Here is a 19,962-nt window from a genome sequence, read left to right on the forward strand (position 1 = left end):
AACTAAGGAAGACATAATCTATCTCAGAAGACTTGTAAGAGTTCCCACATAGTGGAAAGGGGAGCTAGTTGGTATTATTAACATTTATGTCCATAAGAAATTTACTGAAACCATAATATTTTGGAATTATGGAAGGGGTGGTGGGATATAGCACAGCTTATTACAGCAAGTAGAAATAAAAAGCTCAATTCAAATGCTACCTCCTACATGAGAGAAACTTTTAGTGCCTCCCCCACACCTTACCCTTATTTGCCTTTATTTATTTTGTATCTATGTTACATACTTGTATATATAGATGTAGTTTTCTTTGATAGAATGTAAATTATTTAAGGGTAGAAATTGTTTTATTTTTGTCTTTACATCTCTAATACTTTGTACCAGGTTTTCTTTATCTTTTTTTTTAAGATGATGGGGTCTTTTGGAATCTAGTAAAGTCATTGCTCACTTATCAGAATGATGTGACGTTTTTAAATGCATAAAATTAAATATGTAAGATTAAATAGGAAGTCAATTATGCAAAATACAGTTATAAAAAATGTGGTTTTTTAAACAAGGGCATGGATGTGAAGTTAAGAATGCCTAATTTTTAAAATGACCAAGCAAATGAAGATTGAGGTATTTGGATATTTTTGATTTTGAACCCAAACTTTTCCCCCAATCACAACTCTTCCTCCCTCATTTTAATGACAATGTTAAAAGGAAGAAAATTAAGCTATTTATATTCTAGGAATATATCTTCTCTAGAAAGTATATTTAAGGAAGTTTTTTTTTTCCTTTTCATTCTTTGGAAGAAATGGAGAAATTAAATATTCTTTCCTTGGTTTGCTAATAGATACAATCATTCATATGTTGATTACAATGCATCAGGACAACAAACAATTTTTTTTTAAATATGAGATTTACCAAAAATATATAGGAAAGTTCCTGGTATCCATTAGCCCTGCCTTTAACTTCCTTCTTTAATACATAAGGAAACAGGGGGCAGCTAGGTGGCGCAGTGGATAAAACACCGGCCCTGGATTCAGGAGTACCTGAGTTCAAATCTGGCCTCAGACACTTGACATTTACTAGCTGTGTGACCCTGGGCAAGTCACTTAACCCCCATTGGCCTGCAACAAAAACAAAAACAAAAATACATAAGGAAACACAAAACAATTTTATTAAATGGTCTCAACTTATTTGTCTCCATTAAAAGAAGAAAAAATTTCCTTTATTATAGGAATTCATCAGTACAAAGGTATGGGATATAAGAAAACATCACTAGAAATTCCTGTTCATGGCAGCTATATTAATATATAATTGAATGTAGAAATATTATATATGAGAATATGAAAATTACATTCTGAGAGGGGTGCAATTTTCATGAATTGATTAATTTTTCTTAAATGTGCAAATAGCACAAAGCTTTGAGTCAAATGTGTGATACCTGTAGTGGCCATTAAAATGTTGACTTTTCTGAGAATATACTCCATATAACGGTATGCCACAGTTTTTGACATGTAATGCAGTAATTCAGTATTCACTCATCCTTCTAAAGACATCAAAAATGTACACTCCCAATTTTAAAAATATTTGTTGTGTCTGTAATTTTTTTCTTTAGAAGTATTAAGATTGATGATAAAATTTAAAAATTAGGTCTGGTATCATAGAAACTTATTTTCTATATTTTCACTGTGATCATAGCACAAGGAAATGTGCTCCAAATTATTTTTAACCATTTTGTCCACATAACTTAAAATGGATGAGCAGAATAAGATAATAAGTTACAATCAGAAATGAAAGGTGTTAAAATAATAAAATGGGGAGCAGCTAGATGGCACAGTGGAAAAAGCACTAGCCCTGGATTCAGGAGGACCTGAGTTCAAATCCAGCCTCAGACACTTGACACTTACTAATTGTGTGACCCTGAAGAAGTCACTTAATCCTCATTGCCCCACAAAAAATATAAAAAATAAAATAAAATAATAAAATGTCCTTGTTTTGCTGTAGCAATAAAATGACCAAGTACAATGGCTTGGTTAAATGAAATCATCTTTCAAAAACTGCTATCAGTATTTTTAAACATAAAATGTTTTAATCTAATGAATTCCTCTCGCTTTTGCAATCATTGCATATTACATTGGATTTGATAAGTAGTCTAACATTCCAAAAACCACTAAGATCACAAACGAGTGTAAACATATTGATTTGTGTACAGGTACTTTAAAATACATGTTTCTCATGGAAAGAAAAAAACTTCAATAAAATGAAAGTACTACTAAAAAAAAATGCTTAACACTAATAATATGCCTGGCATAGAGTAGGCATTTTAGAGATGTACTTTAAAAAAAATAGATAAATTAACTTATATTTTAAACTTTTATTATAAATGCAATCTACTTTATATTTTAAAACTTCTATTAATATATTTCTCTTAAATATAAAAGTTAATATATTAACATATTAATATATGATACATATTTAATTTTTCCAGTTACATGTAAAAACAATTTTAACATTTGTTTTTTAAGAAAATGTTGAGTTCCAAATTCTCTCCCTCCTCCCCCACCCCCTTGAGAAGGCAAATAATTTGATGGATGTTATCCATGTGTGGTCATACAAAATATAATAAATGCAACTTTCCTTGAGCAATGGATAAAACACAACTCATTACAAAAGAAGTCTAAGTTGCATTTATTCCAAGGAATACTTTCTATAATGACAAGATCACAGAACAACAAAACAGCCCTTTGGAGGGATTTATCCTGTATCAATATGAGAAAATTAAAGCATTATCAGCTTCCCTTTGGAGCAATAAAAGCCAAAGACCAGGAAGCACTAGGCTTAGTAAAACATTGAGTCCTACTCACATTAATCATCTATGTGATTCTAAGAACTTCCACCCATGACACCATTCATAGAACTGTCAGATTTAATACATTTAAGAAACTTTGGGAAGCCATAATCCACTAACTGTGTGCATCAGAACATCAGGGGTTGGGGTAAGCCATTTCCATCTAATGATAAAAAGTTGACTTGTTAATTCCTCAAAAGATCATCCAAAATTGACAATTTAAAGAAGCTATTAACTAGGAGAAATAATTAGGAGGTCACATGATGATAAATGAAATCATTTAATTTATAGTCTATACTACTGTGTATTATCACTATAGGTCATAAGACAGACTTGGAAAGCAATTCAAATAAGTTCACTAAATACTTCTGGCTGACTCCATAGAGGCAGTGGTGTATATGAATTTATTGTTTATTTATTTTGTTTAATTTTTAAGCAATTACTTTTTGCTGACAAAATGACTATTGGCCAAAATTATATTTATTTCATCTGTAATTGAGATGAAACTATGTGCAAACAGTTTTCATGTTTAATAGTGCTGGTATGGTAAGGTATAAAAAGTACTGAATCTGAAGGTCTGGGTACGAATTTTGTCTCAGAGGTTTACTGGTTGCGTGACCACCACTAAGTTACTTAACCTCTCTTCACCTTGGTTTTCTCATTTCTAAAACAAAATTACGAATAGCGCTTACCTCATCATATTGTTATGAGGAGCAAATAAGGTAATACATCCATGGCAATTCAGGAATTGCTGCTTTAACCATAATGGATGGATATTTGTCTCCAAAAGAATATAAGCCCTTGAGGGTGAGGATTGTTTTATTTTTAAAAGCTTTGCAAAACTCAAAGTGTCACATTACCATCATAAGAAGCCAATTAAAATTTAGGTCAATATCTGATTCAGAACCCTTCATTCATCTACAACTCATGCCTTGGAGAAGCTTCAGGTTTCATTAAAAGTTATCAAATTCCTAGTCATCTTCCTGGCCTCAAGACCATTCTCAAAATGCCCCATAGCTGGGCAGAAGAAATCAAGGTAACAGTGCACCCAGGCCTGGTCAAATGACATGCACACCATGCCACACAATTTTCAGAAAGCATAGAGGTTCCCCTATGTATCTCTTAAGAGTATATACTTAGGGAAAAAAAAGTATATACTTAGACTAAGATACCAGAACACTGGATTTCTATGGAGCACTGGAAGTTTGTCACATTCAGCAAAGAATCACCAAAAAAAAAAAAAAAAAAAAGATTTATACTGCCAAGTATAATTACTGTCAATTCCCACAAATATGGTGTAATTTAGGAGTGCTAGATGCCACAAACCCCTAATGTCTTCCTTCACTTTTTTTTCTTTAATTAGATCACAAATTACCCTCATGCTAAGATTTTCAACATTTCTAGCTTATTCAATAAATATATAAACCTTTCTTTTAAAGAGCCACCTAAAATTCTAGTAGGCTTAAACTCATAAACCTTGACTGTTCCAAAACAACTCAATCTCCTTAGAGACCAGAACAAAGTGATTCCTGCTCCCAGGAAACTAAAAGGCTATTCAAATTTTCTATAGGGATCTATTTATGGAATATTTATAATTTTGATGATATAGAGTAAATGCATCGTTATTAGAATATTTCTTGAGGGAAGAGATTATCTTCCCCCTTCTTCATATTCCCAAATATATACTGAATGAAGTAATATGGAAATATAGTTAGTTGATGTATACCTGTACTTACCTCTGTATATACATATGGTTGCATTTCATCTATTTTCAATGATTCTTCCTAAACATTTAAGGCTAAAAGATGGCAGTGATTCATGAATGATGCCTCATTCACCTGATCATGAAATTAGAGCCTATTATCCTACAAGTCATCCCAGGCCTGGGAAAGCCATTTCACTTGGAATCTGTTCTCTTTGGGTCTAAGTTATCACTTCAGCTTTTCCTAATGGCTTCCCCCTCCCCCAATAGCTTCTAGCTTCTATTCCTCCACAAATCAGCTGGGAAATTTGTGTACCCTGGGTGTTTCATTAGAGAATTCCCCTAGTCACAAGTCAGATGGATTTGTAGTCACTGGCCCACATAATACATAAGGCCAGGGTCCCTGGTGTGAGAACTCCAGGGGTCCCTACAGGATAGGTCACATTTCCCCAGACCTTCAGGGTGTCATGAGAAAGATCAAGCCTCCAGTACCCACATCCTGTGCCAGGAAGACCCTTCTTCATCTATCCCAATGGAGCGTCACCACACTAGACCTGTGGTTCAGAGTTGCTGGAACATTTCTGAACTCACAGGGCCCACATAGCCACACTTCATCAACAGACACAACTTTTATGTACCCGTGTTTCCTGAACTTGAAACAAACCACAGTAGCTTCCCCAGCCACCCCCTTAATAGAAGAGAGAAAAAAGGGTAGATGACTCACTGGCATTCTGCCTTCTCATGCAGGCCCCCAAGCCTTAATGATCCCCAGCTGTACCAGCTTCAATCACTCCTCCCCTTTAACCCTTTCCTCCTTGGGTTCCCAACATAGCTGCTTTGGAAGGAAATAAGAAACAAGAAGGTAAATCCATGTAGGGAGAGACACTGCAATGATACCTCTTTGGGATCAAAGCAGGCAGGGACAACCTACAGGATTTGTCATTTGTGAAAACATCTTTGGTAATTCTCATTTACTCCTAACAAAGAAAATTACATCTTTTTTTTTAAGTTCAGAGCCATGTTTTTGTCAGGATAGGGAACTCTCACTGTGAAACTCTTTATACCAATATAGATCAGTAATTCACCTATAACTTACAGTCTTAGTTGCTTAGGTTCACTCAGAGGTTAAATGCCTTGTCTTTGGTCACACAGATCACATATATCAGAGACTGGAGCTGGGCCCAGATCTCTGATTCTAAGGCTGACCTTCTTCCACCTATAGCATATATCCTCACTGTCATTCATCTGGGGAATTTTGAATGTTCTGATGACAAATCAGAATAAATGACCAAATATGGGTTGGTCTAGAGAAGTGGCACCATACTAGTAAAGGAAGTAAACTGGGCATGTAGCAAATATGAAAAGATAGAACAGTGTACTATAGTCTCTAAGATACTCAAATCCTAAAAGCAGGATTATTTAAACATTTGTATGTGTGTCGTGAACTGATTTGGAAGTCTGCTGAAACCTATGGGCTTCTCAAAATAATGTTTTTTTTAAAATAATTAAAGAAAATGTTTAATTTCATTTAAAGATTATTGAAAATAAGGATGGACTTTTTTTGTATCCCAGTACATGATTGCTCCTTGGGAATCTTTGACTCTCAGATTAAGATCCCCTGCCCCGGAGGAAGACTTTCACAATGCTAGGGGCATACTTGGTGGAAGATTTATAGAAAGATACAGGTAAGAATTGCACAAGATGAGTTGATATGAATGGCTTGTTATTTATACCAATGGTAGGATTACTAATCTTCAGAAAACAGATTTGCCAAATCCATACTCAAATACTTTCTGGATACTACAATCCTGCCAGGGCTTGTGTTCAGCTGGCTTAGCCTTCAAAATGCCAGTCACCTCTCAAAACTGATAAAGTTTTGGAATAAGATAAGAAATCAGGAATGCTAAAAGAAGAAAAAAAGAAAAAAAACCAAGGTCGGCCTATGACTCACAAGATTGTAGTTTAGGTCTTTGTGTTTTCATGAATAAATATTAAGTTGCGATGGGGGTATTCACTGACTCGGGAAAGACATTCTATGTATGTTTTGGAAAGAAGATGATGATAGGGCTAATTAAAATGTAGTCAATGTTTTGTTGGCTATCCCTCATTGAAAAATGTGAGGCAGAGAACATTTTTTTTAGCTTTGTATGAATACCCATAAGAATTATGTCTCAAAAGCTATTAAACTATGCAACCCATTTGATCAAAGAGTAAAAGTACTTTAAAAGTATTTTTAAAAATATATACACTTGTTTTATTTTGGCAAAGAACTGGAAGATGGTATACTCACCATCAATGGATGGCTGAACAAATTATGGCATATAAATGTGATGGAAAACTATTGGCAGTAAGTAAGGAAAAAGGGATGGTTTCAGAAAAATCATGATTTATATGAAGTGATGCAAAGTGAAGTAAACAGAACCAGAAAAACAATGTATACAAGAACAAAAATTTTATAAATATAATTAACTTTGAAAGACAATAACCCTGATCAAACATATGACCAGACAATTCCAAAGGACTCTTAATGAGACATGTTATCCATTTCCAGATAGAGAACTGATAGACTCAGAACAGATTGAACTATGTATTTTCTCTTCTATTCTCTTCTCTCCTCTCTTCTCTTCCTCTTCTCCTCTCTTCATTCCTTTCTTTGTTCCTTTCTTTCTTCTTCATTGCTTTCACTCTCTATTCCTTTCTTCTTTCTTTCCTTTCTTTTTCCTTATTTTTCTCCTTCCCTTAGCTACTTCACTTGTTTCGTTTTTTCTCTCTCTTTTCTTTGGACATGGATAATGCAGGAATTTATTTTACATAATTATACATATTTATAATGAGTTTTATTTTTCTTCCCATCTCAATGAGTGAGAAAGAGGAAGATAATTAAAAACTGAAAAGAAAGGAAAAATTGATTTTAACAAAAAAAATTCCTTTACTCTTTAGGCAAAAAAATTGATATTAAAATTATAACATTATTAGATTTCCTGTGTCCCAAAGGTTGCACACCATAAATGTTACTTGTCATTTTGTTAAATCACTCTCTTTTGGAGCTTAACATTGTTGAGACATCAGTATTGAACAAAGTTGAGTCAACTCCTCATGAGTGAACATCAACAACTTCAACCAGTGAAAAAAAGACAATTTTATATCCTAAATATGTTCTAGTTTTGACTTTCCAAAAAGGGCCTCGCCCGTTTTCTTAACCAACATTTTAGGAAGGAAGGAAATAATAATTTATTAAGAACCTACTATGTGCCAGGTTCTGTGCTAAGAGCTTTATAACAAATATCTCATTTAGTCATTTATAGCAATCCCAGGGGGTAAGTGCTATTATTATCTCCATTTTATAGTTGAAGAAACCAAGTGACTTGTCCAGTATCACACAGCTAGAAAGTAACAGAGATTTTAAACTCAGCTCTCCCTGACTCTAGGCTAAACCCTCTATCCACAATGTCACCTGGGTGACCCAACAGAGTATTCCTAAAATATCATGTAATTAAATAATGTTATAGCTATTACATTCTGTGTTGTTTATTGTGCTTCAAATCTTCAAGGATTTGGGAGGTATCATGGTCTATTGGAAATGGTACTAGGTTACGGTAAGATGAATTGTGTTATTCTTAGAACCACAGAGTCATAAATCTTATAATAATAGTTCAACCACTTACTGTGAGACTTTAGGCAAAATGAGAAAAAAATGTAAGTTGCTAAGGCTCACAGTGGTGTTCCACTTCTCTATTTGATATTATCACCAGTGATAGACTACCAACATGAAAATGATGGGCTATTCCACTCCCCCATCAGTGAAATTGTTCATTGGGATTAATCCCTACCTCTCAGAAAGAAAGTGTGCAGATATGACACTAAATATGAAGTCGGTATACCTGGTTGAATCCTGAGTCTCACTTACTTGCTGTGTGACTGAGCATAGGTATCACATTTTTATTTTTGTTATTAAACATTTAGATGTGATACATGAACACTATTCTGATGGGGATGAAAATAGAAACAGTGCTGGACCTGGATTCAGAAAGATGAGTTCAAATGCAGCCTCAGATCCTTACTAGGTATGTGATCCTGAGCAAGTTTCTTAACCTCAACTGCCTCAGTTTCTTCATCTGTCAAATAATAATAATAGCTTCTACCTCCCAGAGTTGTTGTGAGGATCAAACGAGAGAATTATGAACTGCTTAGAACAGTGCCTGGCCCATAGTAAGTGCTATATAAATGTTAGCTATTATGACTTAATATTTTCTATGAAATGATATTAATAGCACTCACCTCAGAGGGTTGCTGTGAGGATCTTGTGAGCAAATACTGGTTAAAACTCTACAAAGCATAATGATCTGTATGATCTAGCTATTATTATTTTTATAAGACAGATATTTGTTCTTTTTCTTTCATGAACCTTTCTAATCGTGAACTATCAGTTTAAAAGTCAGATTTAAAATTTTCATTTGAATGGACAAAAGTTGGCTTCAACAAAACCAGATTACACATTAGGCCATGATTATTGCATGGGTGAAAGCATGACTAGTCAGTTTGCCTTGCTTTCTGAGAAAGGCACATAGTAATGTGACAGGTGCACAAAGCTGGAGTCTCTCTGGACTAAAGCATGGAGTTTCATATTGCAATTGTGGCCATAGGAAGCTATTTCCATCTATGGCTCCATTGGGAAATCTAGAAATTCCTAAATGGAGAAACTTTCTCTGATCTCAGAAATCCCTGTCTATAGCATATCTAAGCTACCCTATTGTTCCTTGGGAGATTTCTTGGATGCTGTGATTTTGAAATAGTGGCAGAGTAGTAAATTCTTTCTTTGGATGAGATTAGGCTAATAATGTATGCTAGCTGTCTATGTAGTTAGGCAAGTGCCTTTTAGTCAACAGACTGAGTTGAAACTCTTGGTCATAATCATTTTTGGCCAAAGGTATCCTTTATATTTCATGATACTGAAGTTGTGGATTTCCCCCATGGTATTTTGATTGTGACAGGATGAAATCTCTTCTTGCAGCACTTTTGTTTTGAGGCAATTAGGGTTTATATGACTTTTCCAATGTCACACAACTAAAAAGAGTCTATCGTCATATTTTAACTCAGTTCCTCCTGTCTCCAGGGTTGGTGCTCTATCCTCCACACCACCTAGCTGTCCCTTTGGGGTACTTTTACAAGGTAGTTAGGGGCCAGAGTTCCTGCAACATACTTTAAAAACTTTGCACTAGGACGCTATGTAAAAAGACCCACCATTTATTGAATGCAGATCGTTATTTTCATCTAAATAGCTCAATATTGGTGTTTTGAGTGGGAGGAAGAGGGGTAAGTAGAAATATGGTATAGTAGAGATTGCTATATATTTGAATTCAAGAACACCTCTGTTTTAATACCACTTTACATGCTGTCTAGCTCTGGGATCCTGCACAAAAATTACTCAACTTTTCATGATCTCAGTTTGCTTATTTGTAAAATAAAAGGGACAATCTAGATGACTCTTGAGATCCCTCCTGGTTCTAAATCTGTGATTCTATAAATGACTCCCATTTACTAGTGTTACTGTAAGAAAAATTACAAATGAATTTTATTACGTGTTTTTGATTATATGATAGAATATATAATTTTTCTTCCGAAGCATAATTATACCAATGAGTCACCTGATACTCTACACATGAATAGCATGAATTACTGATATGGGGTAAATTAGTCCCATGCTCCTATATCAATATGATAAAAGATATTTATTATACTTGAATAAAAAGATGCCATATACACAGCAGAATCATCTTATAGAACTTATATAGGGGGAACCATCTCTATCATAGAATCATCATGGTATAAAAAAACAAATTGTCCCTGATAGAAGTATTTACACTTACACTAATATAAGTATGGATGACAAAAGATAAGTTTATGACAAATAAATGCATGCATAAATCCTTGTTTCCTTACCCTCCTAGAGAGACTTACTAACTGTGCTACTCTGGACAAGGCACTTGAATTCCATCTGTTCCATTTTTCCCATCTATAAAATGGGAATAAAAATAATTCCAGCTACCTTCAATGGTTGGTATGAAGAATAATTGAGATCTTTGTAAAGCACTTTTGCAAACGGTAAAGGACTATACAATTTCTGGCTCTTATTTTTTTTTTTTTTGGTGAGGCAATTGGGATTAAGTGACTTGCCCAGGGTCACACAGCTAGTGAGTATCAATTATCTGAGGCTGAATTTGAACTCAGGTACTCCTGAATCCAGGGCCAGTGCTCTATCCACTGTGCCACCTAGCTGCCCCAATTTCTGGCTCTTATTGATAGGTGACACAGTTGCTACAGCCCTGGAATCAGTAAGACCTGAGTACAAGCCCTGTCTCACACATTCACTAACTGTGTGGTCCTGGGCAAGTTGCTTAACCTCTGTCTGCCTCAGTTTCCTCAACTGTAAAAAGATGACAATAACAGGGTTGTTGGGAGGAGCAAATGAATTTATAAAGTTCCTAGCATAGTGCCCAGCATATAATAGGAATTTACTTAATTTGTTCCCTTGTCATATATAAGTTTTACTGCAACTTTGCCTTCTCCAGAAAAAAGAAATGTCATTGGACAGAGGCTTAAAGTTCTTCAAAATTCTCACAACAGAGTTAAAGACTAAGTGGAAATAGTGAAGTTTCTTTTGTTTTTGAAATGACTGTCTCATTGAAAACAGTGGAAGCTCAGAACTAATTGGAGATCAACTGTTTATTAAAACAAACAAAAAAGAAGAAGAAGAAGAAGAGGAACATTTAAACCTGGCCTAGCTTTTAATTGATGGTATCAAAAGAAAAAGGAAAAAAAAAGATATCTTCCTTGGGAATCAGAGAGCTGGAGAAAGATATTATTGGTTTAGAACCAAACTGAAGTCTATGGCTTCCCCCTCGATGCATTTCCATAGGGTTGTAATGAAATGACTCCCAAAAAAGCAAATGCTATTCTTGAATGTCTTAAATTGGGAGCTCACATGTAAGACTAGGAAGGCAATAATGCTGATTTACATAGCCTAGTGTGGCTGTATCTGCATTTTTAACCCCCACTTTGTAGAAAGGGAGAAATATGGGTTAAAAAGCTAAAAATTATATTTAAATGATGCAAGAATTACAATATTAGATCTAGAAAGAGATATTATACAATTAATGATGCACCACTTTAGGGATCAAATTCTGGCCAAGTCCTCAGAGTCTACACTTTCCAAGAAAAACTCTACAAAAAAATAAAGTAATTCTAAGACAACTATTCTTGGAAAGAAATATACCCCCTCTTAGCCCTGAAGGAGGAGCAGATGGTTGTATCTGCCTGTTGTTGCTAGTATTGTTTTTATTGTTATCATGCGTTAATAATTAAAAGCTGACAGCATACTTGGAGCTGTTGTGAACTTTGAAAACAAAGATGTCCATGCCCATTGGGCTTATATACTAAATGGGACAAAGACTTGTAAAAACATCAGGGGAGAGTGGGTAATATTGTAAAGACTGAAGTTATTGCCTTTTCTCATTGCATTTTTCTGTCACATTTTCTTTCATTCTCTTCTAACCAGTTGCCTTGAGTCTGAGAGATAAGCCATCAGGCCTGGACTACTTGCTGAAAGAGTTGCTTTTAAGGAGCAATTTTGAAAGATAAAAGGCAACTGGCTTGGTGGATTAGAAGGAAAGAAGTTACTTGGGGCAAAATATAAAAATGTCGAGAAGAGAATTCAGAAGACTGGTAAAATGAGGCAAGATGGAGAAAACAGCCTAAGTAGACCAAAGTCAAGACTGTACAGGAGTAGCCATTATGAGCAGCGTCAGAGCAAGGATACATCAATTTCCACAAATGTAAAAGCAGTTAGATAACCAGCAGAGGGAGATCCATGAAGGGAATGATAAAAGCCCAGGATGAGGCTATGGCATTTTTTTTTCTTTGATTTGGAGATCCTCTTCTATCATGAGTTCCCTGGAACTCTTCTGTACCATTGCATTGGTTAATGATACTGTGTACAATGTTCTTCTGGTTCTGCTCATCTCACTCATCATCATCAGCTCACGCAAGACCCTCCAGGTTTCTCTGAACTCCTCCTGCTCATCATTTCTTACAGCACAATAGTATTCCATTGTATTCATATACCACAACTTGTCCAGCCATTCCCCAATTGATGGGCACCCCCTCAACTTCCAATTCTTTGCCACCACATAAAGAGCAGCTATAAATATTTTTGTACATGTGGATCCCTTTCCCCTTTCCATGATTTCTTTGGGAAAAAGAGAGGCTATGGCATTTTTTAGTTGTAAGGCTAGGAAAGGAAATGTGGCAGGAATCAAGGACAGAGATATTAATCATGTGATCATGTGACTTAAAGAATAGTGGAGGGGCAGGTAGGTGGCACAGTGGATAAAGGACCAGCCCTGGATTCAGGAGAACCTGACTTCAAAGCCAGCCTCTGACACTTGACACTAGCTGTGTGACCCTGGGCAAATCAAGTAACCCTCATTGCCCCACAAAAAATAAAATAAAATGAAATAAAAAATAAAAAGAATAGTTGACATGTTGTTATTGTGGTTTTGAAGGAAGAAAACATGACATCTCCTGACACCTAGAGTTTATGAAAGTACATATAGGTAAAGGCCAAAAGAGAGGTTTCAAAGATAATAGCAGGAAGTTTATATAATATTATTAATATTAAGATATAATAAGACAAGTCTACATAATAAGATTCACCAAGTGTAAAGAAGGTGGACTTGCATAAATGTAAGGTGAAACAGCAAACCTTTGTCATCTGAAGATGAAGATGGTTAAGAGATATCCATGAAGTGAGATCAGAGATGAATTGAGGATAAATTGAACAGTAGATGAAAAATTAAGGAGTTTGCTGATTCATTTTTTTTATTCAATGTTCATTGAATACTTGTTATGGTTCTTGGTATTACACTTTATTTAAAGATATTTTTGAAAAAGCAGTCTCAATTTTCAAGGAGTCCTTGGGCAAGATGGGAAAGTAATGCATGTATGCAAATAACAACAATTTGGAGAACATTTCAAATGCTGTAATGGTGGCAAATAGGAATGTAATGTTCATAAGGAATAAAAAGATCTCTTGTAGCTGGATGGTTTTTCTTGATGGGGTCACATGTGAGCTTTCCTTAAAGAATGGGTAATAAGTTAACAGGCAGAGATAATAAGGAGAGGTGTGTGACACACAAAGCTGAAAAGGTACCAGGATCATTCAGGGAATGGGAAGTAATCCAATCTGGCCAGAGTATAGTTGTTGAAGTAGAACATTGGAAGAAAAAATCATGGTGGAGTGATACTAGAACACTGTAGATAGTCAAATGGACAGATTTTCAAAAAGGGAAGAAGGTAAATTCAAAACCTAAGCTTTTTCAGCTTTATTTCAATTCCTGTCAAAATTCTAAATCATTCAATTGATTTCTATGTAAGCACTTTGACAGAAAAATAGTGACAGTGATAAGCTAGCATGCATTATTCAAGAATAGACCATACAAATCTTTGTATCAATTTGCTCCTGAAGTCCATCACCACTCTGTCAGGAGATAGGTAAAATCTATTCATAGATGTGACCAGTAAGTGGATTTGTTTTATTTGACTATGTGTATTTTTATGTTGTGGATTTTTTTTAAATTTGGAGATAAATGAGGATTACAGGGAGGGGGGGGGTAGCAATAATGCTGCCAGTATTACAGTCTTTTGCAATCTCTCATGTAACTTTTTATGTAACATTTTTTTTCATCTTTTATTTTTCACTTGGCTGGACCACTTTGGGACTTCTATGATTTCTTCACCAAGCCCAAGGAAGTCATTTTGGGTATAATCTCATGATCCTGTAAGGTCTTTTCATCCTTGGCCCTCCCCTTCATCACTATCATCAGGGTCCTCTGCTTCTCTAATTAGAGAGACAGCCATGAACTCCAAACCTCCATTTAAGGAGAGAGTTCAGCTCAGAAATTTCCTTATTTCTCATCTGGCTGCACTACATTGGGACTACTCTGACTGACTTTTTCACCAAGTTCCCACATAGGGTACTTTCCCCACCTTTCCTTCACCCCTTTTTTTTAAACTTTTTAGCTCCCTCTTGTGTGTTATCTCCCCTTATTATATTGTAAGCTTTGTCTTTGTCTCTCCAGTGCTTATCACAATGTCTGGCAGATAGTAGGTTACATAATAATGTTTATTGATTGATCAATTGATTTCCCCTTGCTTTCTGAAAGCAAATGCAAGGAAGGGACCAGAAAAGAGTTCTGAATGTATGAAGGAATGAGTGAATCAAGAGTTTAAATGCTTACTATGCACAAGGCACTATTCTAAGTGCTAAAAATACAAAGAAAAATGTAAGATGGTCCCTATACTCAAGGAATTCCCATTCTGATGGAGGAGATAACAAAAATGGATGGTTTCAGTTATGTCAGAAAGAAAGGTTTTGCTGTCTTAGGGTGCTTCTCCTCTGATGTCATTTCCTCTGGTTAAATCATATCAGTTTCTAAGTTGAATTACTCAACACTGTCCTGGAAACATGGCTATTGCATAGGCTTTAAGGTTCAGGGTTCTAGCCTGTCTCCATCAGGGTCTGAGGGGAGATAATGGTTATAGTGTGAACGACCTGGTACACACTGCCTCCTATCTCTCCCACACGGTTCTCTCCTATTTTATCTAGGCTGGCTGGCTTACCCTATCAGTGGCAGTTGGTGGGGAAGAGTGGCCCCTTGTTCACATGAGTTGCCCCACCCTACAATGGTTTAAGGGCTGATCCAGAAGCAGGACCAGTGATCTGAAGGGGTGCTGCCAGTTGCAAAGCCCCTACACTTATCTGCTTTTTGTCAGCAGTTGTCAAGTAGCTGTTGCTGGTGATGATGATGTTGGTGGGTCCCTTCTCCACAATGATTTCTTCTCTTAATGATTGTTGTGAGTGTTGGGCTGGAAGCAAATGTTTCCTGGAGGATATTGTTATTCCAAGGCTCTTGAGTTCAAGGTCCTGGGCTATTTTCATTGGGGCCTGAGTAGAGATGGTCATCAAAATGTTGAAGGTGGTGATTTATTTTGGCTATCATATTTGACCTTCTTTTCTTTCATTAGAGTGCTTTGCTGTTTAAGTTAAACTGGCTTTCTTCAGAACTTAGGGGGGGAAAACTACATGAGCAGGCTAGTTTTGAAACTAAGTATCAAATGCATTATATACTTCTTTCTTAAAGTAAGATAAATGCAATAGAGGTTTCTAACATTATTTTCTTTTTCTATTCTTAACACATGTATATACTCATGTGTGTGTGTGTTGGTGTTTCTCAAGTTCAAAATAACAAAAAAATTTAAATGTGTATGACTAACTTTATTTCCCTATTTTTAAACTGGATTATTAAACTGGGGAATTGTAGGTTTAGAAAATGCATATTTCAGCAAAATAAATTTAGAACCTCTTACAGTATACTTGTAGACAAGTTAGAGAGATGTAGGTAGTATGACAGTAGAAGAATTTAAAATGGAACTAAAGACACTCTTTTAATTATGAACCAAAAGAATGAGGGTGAGTGGGTAAGGGATTATTGAATGCCAGAAGGGAAGCATGTAGTACAACAACTCAGGTCTTTGTTCTTAGTCCTGTTTCTGTGGCTATGTTTTATTGTTTTGTTGTTGTTGTTATTTTTGTTCTTGTAGGGCAACGAGGGTTTAGTGACTTGCCCAGGGTCACACATCTAGTAGGTATCAAGTGTCTGAGGCCAAATTTGAACTCAGGTCCTCCTGAATCCAGGGCTAGTGTTTTATCCACTGTGCTATCCAGCTGTCTTATTATTATTATTATTACTATTATTATTATTATTATTTAGTGAGGCAATTGGGGCTAAGTGACTTGCCCAGGGTCACACAGCTAGTAAGTGTCAAGTGTCTCAGGCTGGAATTGAATGTAGGTCCTCCTGACTCTAGGGTCAGTGCTCTATCCACTCTGCCACCCAGCTGCCCCTGTGTTGCTATTTTTTAATGGTGAAGTCATAGATGGAATGTTTAGGTAATTTTTAGCTGATAAAGAGTTGAGAGGCAAAGCCAAGTTGTTGTATAACATTTGGAATAGAAAAAGATCTCAACAGGCTAGATCATGGGTCAAAATCTAATAAGATGACATTTAGCAGTAGTAAATAAAAGATTCTGTACTTTGATTATAAAATAGAAGCTATGGAGAAATGAAGGATATTCCATAATAGTTGTCTTCAATAATATGAAAAGTCATATGATGAAAAGAAGGTTTGGACTTCTTTTACCTGGCCCCAAAGGACAGAATTAGAACAAAAGAGTAAAACTTGCAGAAGGGAAAATTTTACATCAATATTCAAGTCAAATGTAAGAAAGGTCCACCCAAAAGCAGCCTTAATTTCTTCAGTAATAAAGTGAGGGACTGAAGTAGGTGCTCTTTAAAGTTCCTTGCAACTCTAAATCTATGCTACTATTATGGAAAGTCCTAGAGTAATAAAGAACAGGTGGAGAGAGGTCGAGAGATTAACCTTGACAAAGAGGAAGAAAGAAGGAAAGATTTATGGGTGAAAAGATGGAATTTTTTAAATGTGGAGGAGCAGAGATGAAAGAGTCAGGCACCTGTGTGGTACAATGGAAAGAATAGGGCCTGGAGTCAGGAAGATTCATCTCAATCTTCATGAGTTCAAATCCATCATCAGACAATTACTAGCTGTGTGATCCTGGGCAAGTCATTTAACACTATTTGCCTTGGTTTTCTCATTCGTAAAATAAGCTAGAGAAGGAAATGGAAAATCACTCCAGTATCTTTGCCAAGGAAACTCCTAAAGGGATCATGAAGAGTTGGGAACAACTGAAAAATAACTGAACAACACAGAGTTGAAGGACTACAATTAAATATTCTCAATCTCCTCAGTAAAGTAGAAGGCAAGTTGATCTCAGGAGAAACAGGATAGAGAAAACAGAAAACAGGACTCTGAATTCTCTGAGCTGTAACCCTAGTCTAATACATATTATCTCTGTGATTTTGGCAAGTTGTTTAACTGTTGTGTAACTTAGTTTTCTCATAGTTAAAATAATAATAATATTAATAATCATAAATATTGCATATGCCTCACAGGATTATTCTAAGGCTTAAATGAGATAGTATATATCTAAGACTATGTAGACTTTATTTTTCTTTTGTATTTTAATTTCTTTTATTTTTTCCAGTTACATGTAAGGTTGGTTTTCAACATTCATTTTCTTTTTTTTTTTTTTTTTTTTTTAGTGAGGCAATTGGGGTTAAGTGACTTGCCCAGGGTCACACAGCTAGTAAGTGTTAAGTGTCTAAGGCTGGATTTGAACTCAGGTACTTCCGACTCCAGGGCCAGTGCTCTATCCACTGCGCCACCTAGCTGCCCCTCAACATTCATTTTCATAAGATTTAGAGTTCCAAATTTTTCTCCATCCCTCCCTTTCCTCCCCCCCTCCACAAGACAGCAACCAATCTGGTATAGACTATATATGTACAATCCACAAATGCTCTTTTTATCAGTTCTTTCTATTGGGATGGAGAGTATGCTTCATCATTCTTCCCCTGGGATTGTCCTGGATCATTGCACCACTGAGAGTAGCCAAGGTATTCATTCACAATTGCTCATAGAATAATACTCCTGTCACTATACACAATGTCCTCCCAGGTCTGCTCACTTCACCATACATCAGTTCATATGAGTCTTTCCAGGTTTTTCTGGGATCATCCTGCTTGTTATTTCCTATAGCAAAATATCATTCTACGACAATCATATACCACAGCGTCTTCAGTCGTTCCTCAATTGATGGACATTCTCTTGCTTTCCAATTCATAGCCACCACAAAGAGTTGCTATAAATAGTTTTTGTACAATTTCTCCCCCTTTTCTTCTTTTCACAATTACTATTGTTAATTGTTTCACTCTACCCAATTCCCTTCCACATGATATTTACTCTACTATCTATCTTCTTTCACCCTATCCCTCTTCAAAAGGTATTTGCTTCTGTCTGTCTCCTCCCCCAATCTGCCCTCCCTTCTTTTGCCCCTCGCTCTTTATCCCCTTCCCCTCCTATCTTCCTGCAGGGGTAGATAGATTACTCCACCCAATTGAGTGAGTATGTTATTCCTGCCTTGAGCCAATTCTGATGATAATAAGGTCTTTAAGCCAATCTTAAATAGATTACTCTAAGCAATTGTGTGTGTGTGTTAAATCCTCCTTGAGCCAACTCTGATGAGATTAAGGTCTTTGAGCCAATTCTGATGAGTGTAAAGTTAATTTACTGCCCTGCTCCTCCCCCATCTCTTGCCCAACTCCATAAGCCCTTTCCTGTTTCTTTCATGTGGGATTTCAGCCCATGCTACCTCTGCCCTTCCCCCTCCCACAGTGCATTCCTCTCACCCCTCAATTTTACCCTAATGATGTCATCATGGAACAGCTAGGTGACAAAGTGGACAAAGCATCCACCCTGGACCCAGAAGGACCTCAGCTAAAACCTGGCCTCAGACACAAGACACTGTACAACCTCAGGTATGTCCCCCAAATCCAATTTTTTTTGGTTCTATAGGGTGTTGTATTTGAAAGTCAAACTTTCCACTCAGTCCCAGTCTTTTCATCATGATTTCCTGAAAGTCCTCTCTTTCATTGAAGTCCCATTTTTTCCTCTGAAAGACTATACGCAGTTTTGCTGGATATGTAATTTTTGTTTGCACTCCCGATTCCCCCACCCTCTGGAATATCACACTCCATGCCCTCCAATGTTTTAATGTAGAAGCTGCTAGATCTTGTGCCATCCTGACTGGGCCTCCACAGCACTTGAATTCCTTCTTTTCGGCAGCTTGCAATATTTTCTCCTCAACCTGGGAGCTCTGAAATCTGGCTACAATATTCCTGAGTGTTCTCTTTCTGGGATCTCTTTCAGGAGGTGATTGGTAGATTCCCTCAACCTCTATTTTACCTTCTGCTTCCAGAATATTAGGGCAATTTTCCCTGACAATTTCTTGGAAGATGATGTCTAAGCTCCTCCCCTGATCAGGATTCTCAGGTAGACCAACAATTTTCAAATTATCCCTCATGGATCCATTTTCTAGTTCAACAGTTTTTCCAAAAAGATACTTCACATTGCCCTCTACTCTTTCACTCATTTGGATTTGCTTTACTCTGTCCTGGTCTCTCATAAATTTACCAGCTTCCAACTGTTCAATCCCAATCCATAGGCAATCATTTTTGTCAGAGAGCTTTTGTATCTCCCCCTCCACCTAGCTTTTCAAACTGTTGTCTTTTTTCTCATGTCTTTCCTGTATCACCCCCATTTCTCCTTCCATTTTTTTTCTCTACCAGTCTAAGTTTATCTTTGAAGTCTCTTTTGAGTGCCTCAATGGCCCGAGACCAATTTGTACTTCTCTTGGAAGTCTTAGATATAGGGGCCCTGATGTTGGCATCTTCCTC

The sequence above is a fragment of the Dromiciops gliroides genome, chromosome 3 (genome assembly GCF_019393635.1).
Source record: "Dromiciops gliroides isolate mDroGli1 chromosome 3, mDroGli1.pri, whole genome shotgun sequence".
Lineage (NCBI taxonomy): Eukaryota > Metazoa > Chordata > Mammalia > Microbiotheria > Microbiotheriidae > Dromiciops > Dromiciops gliroides.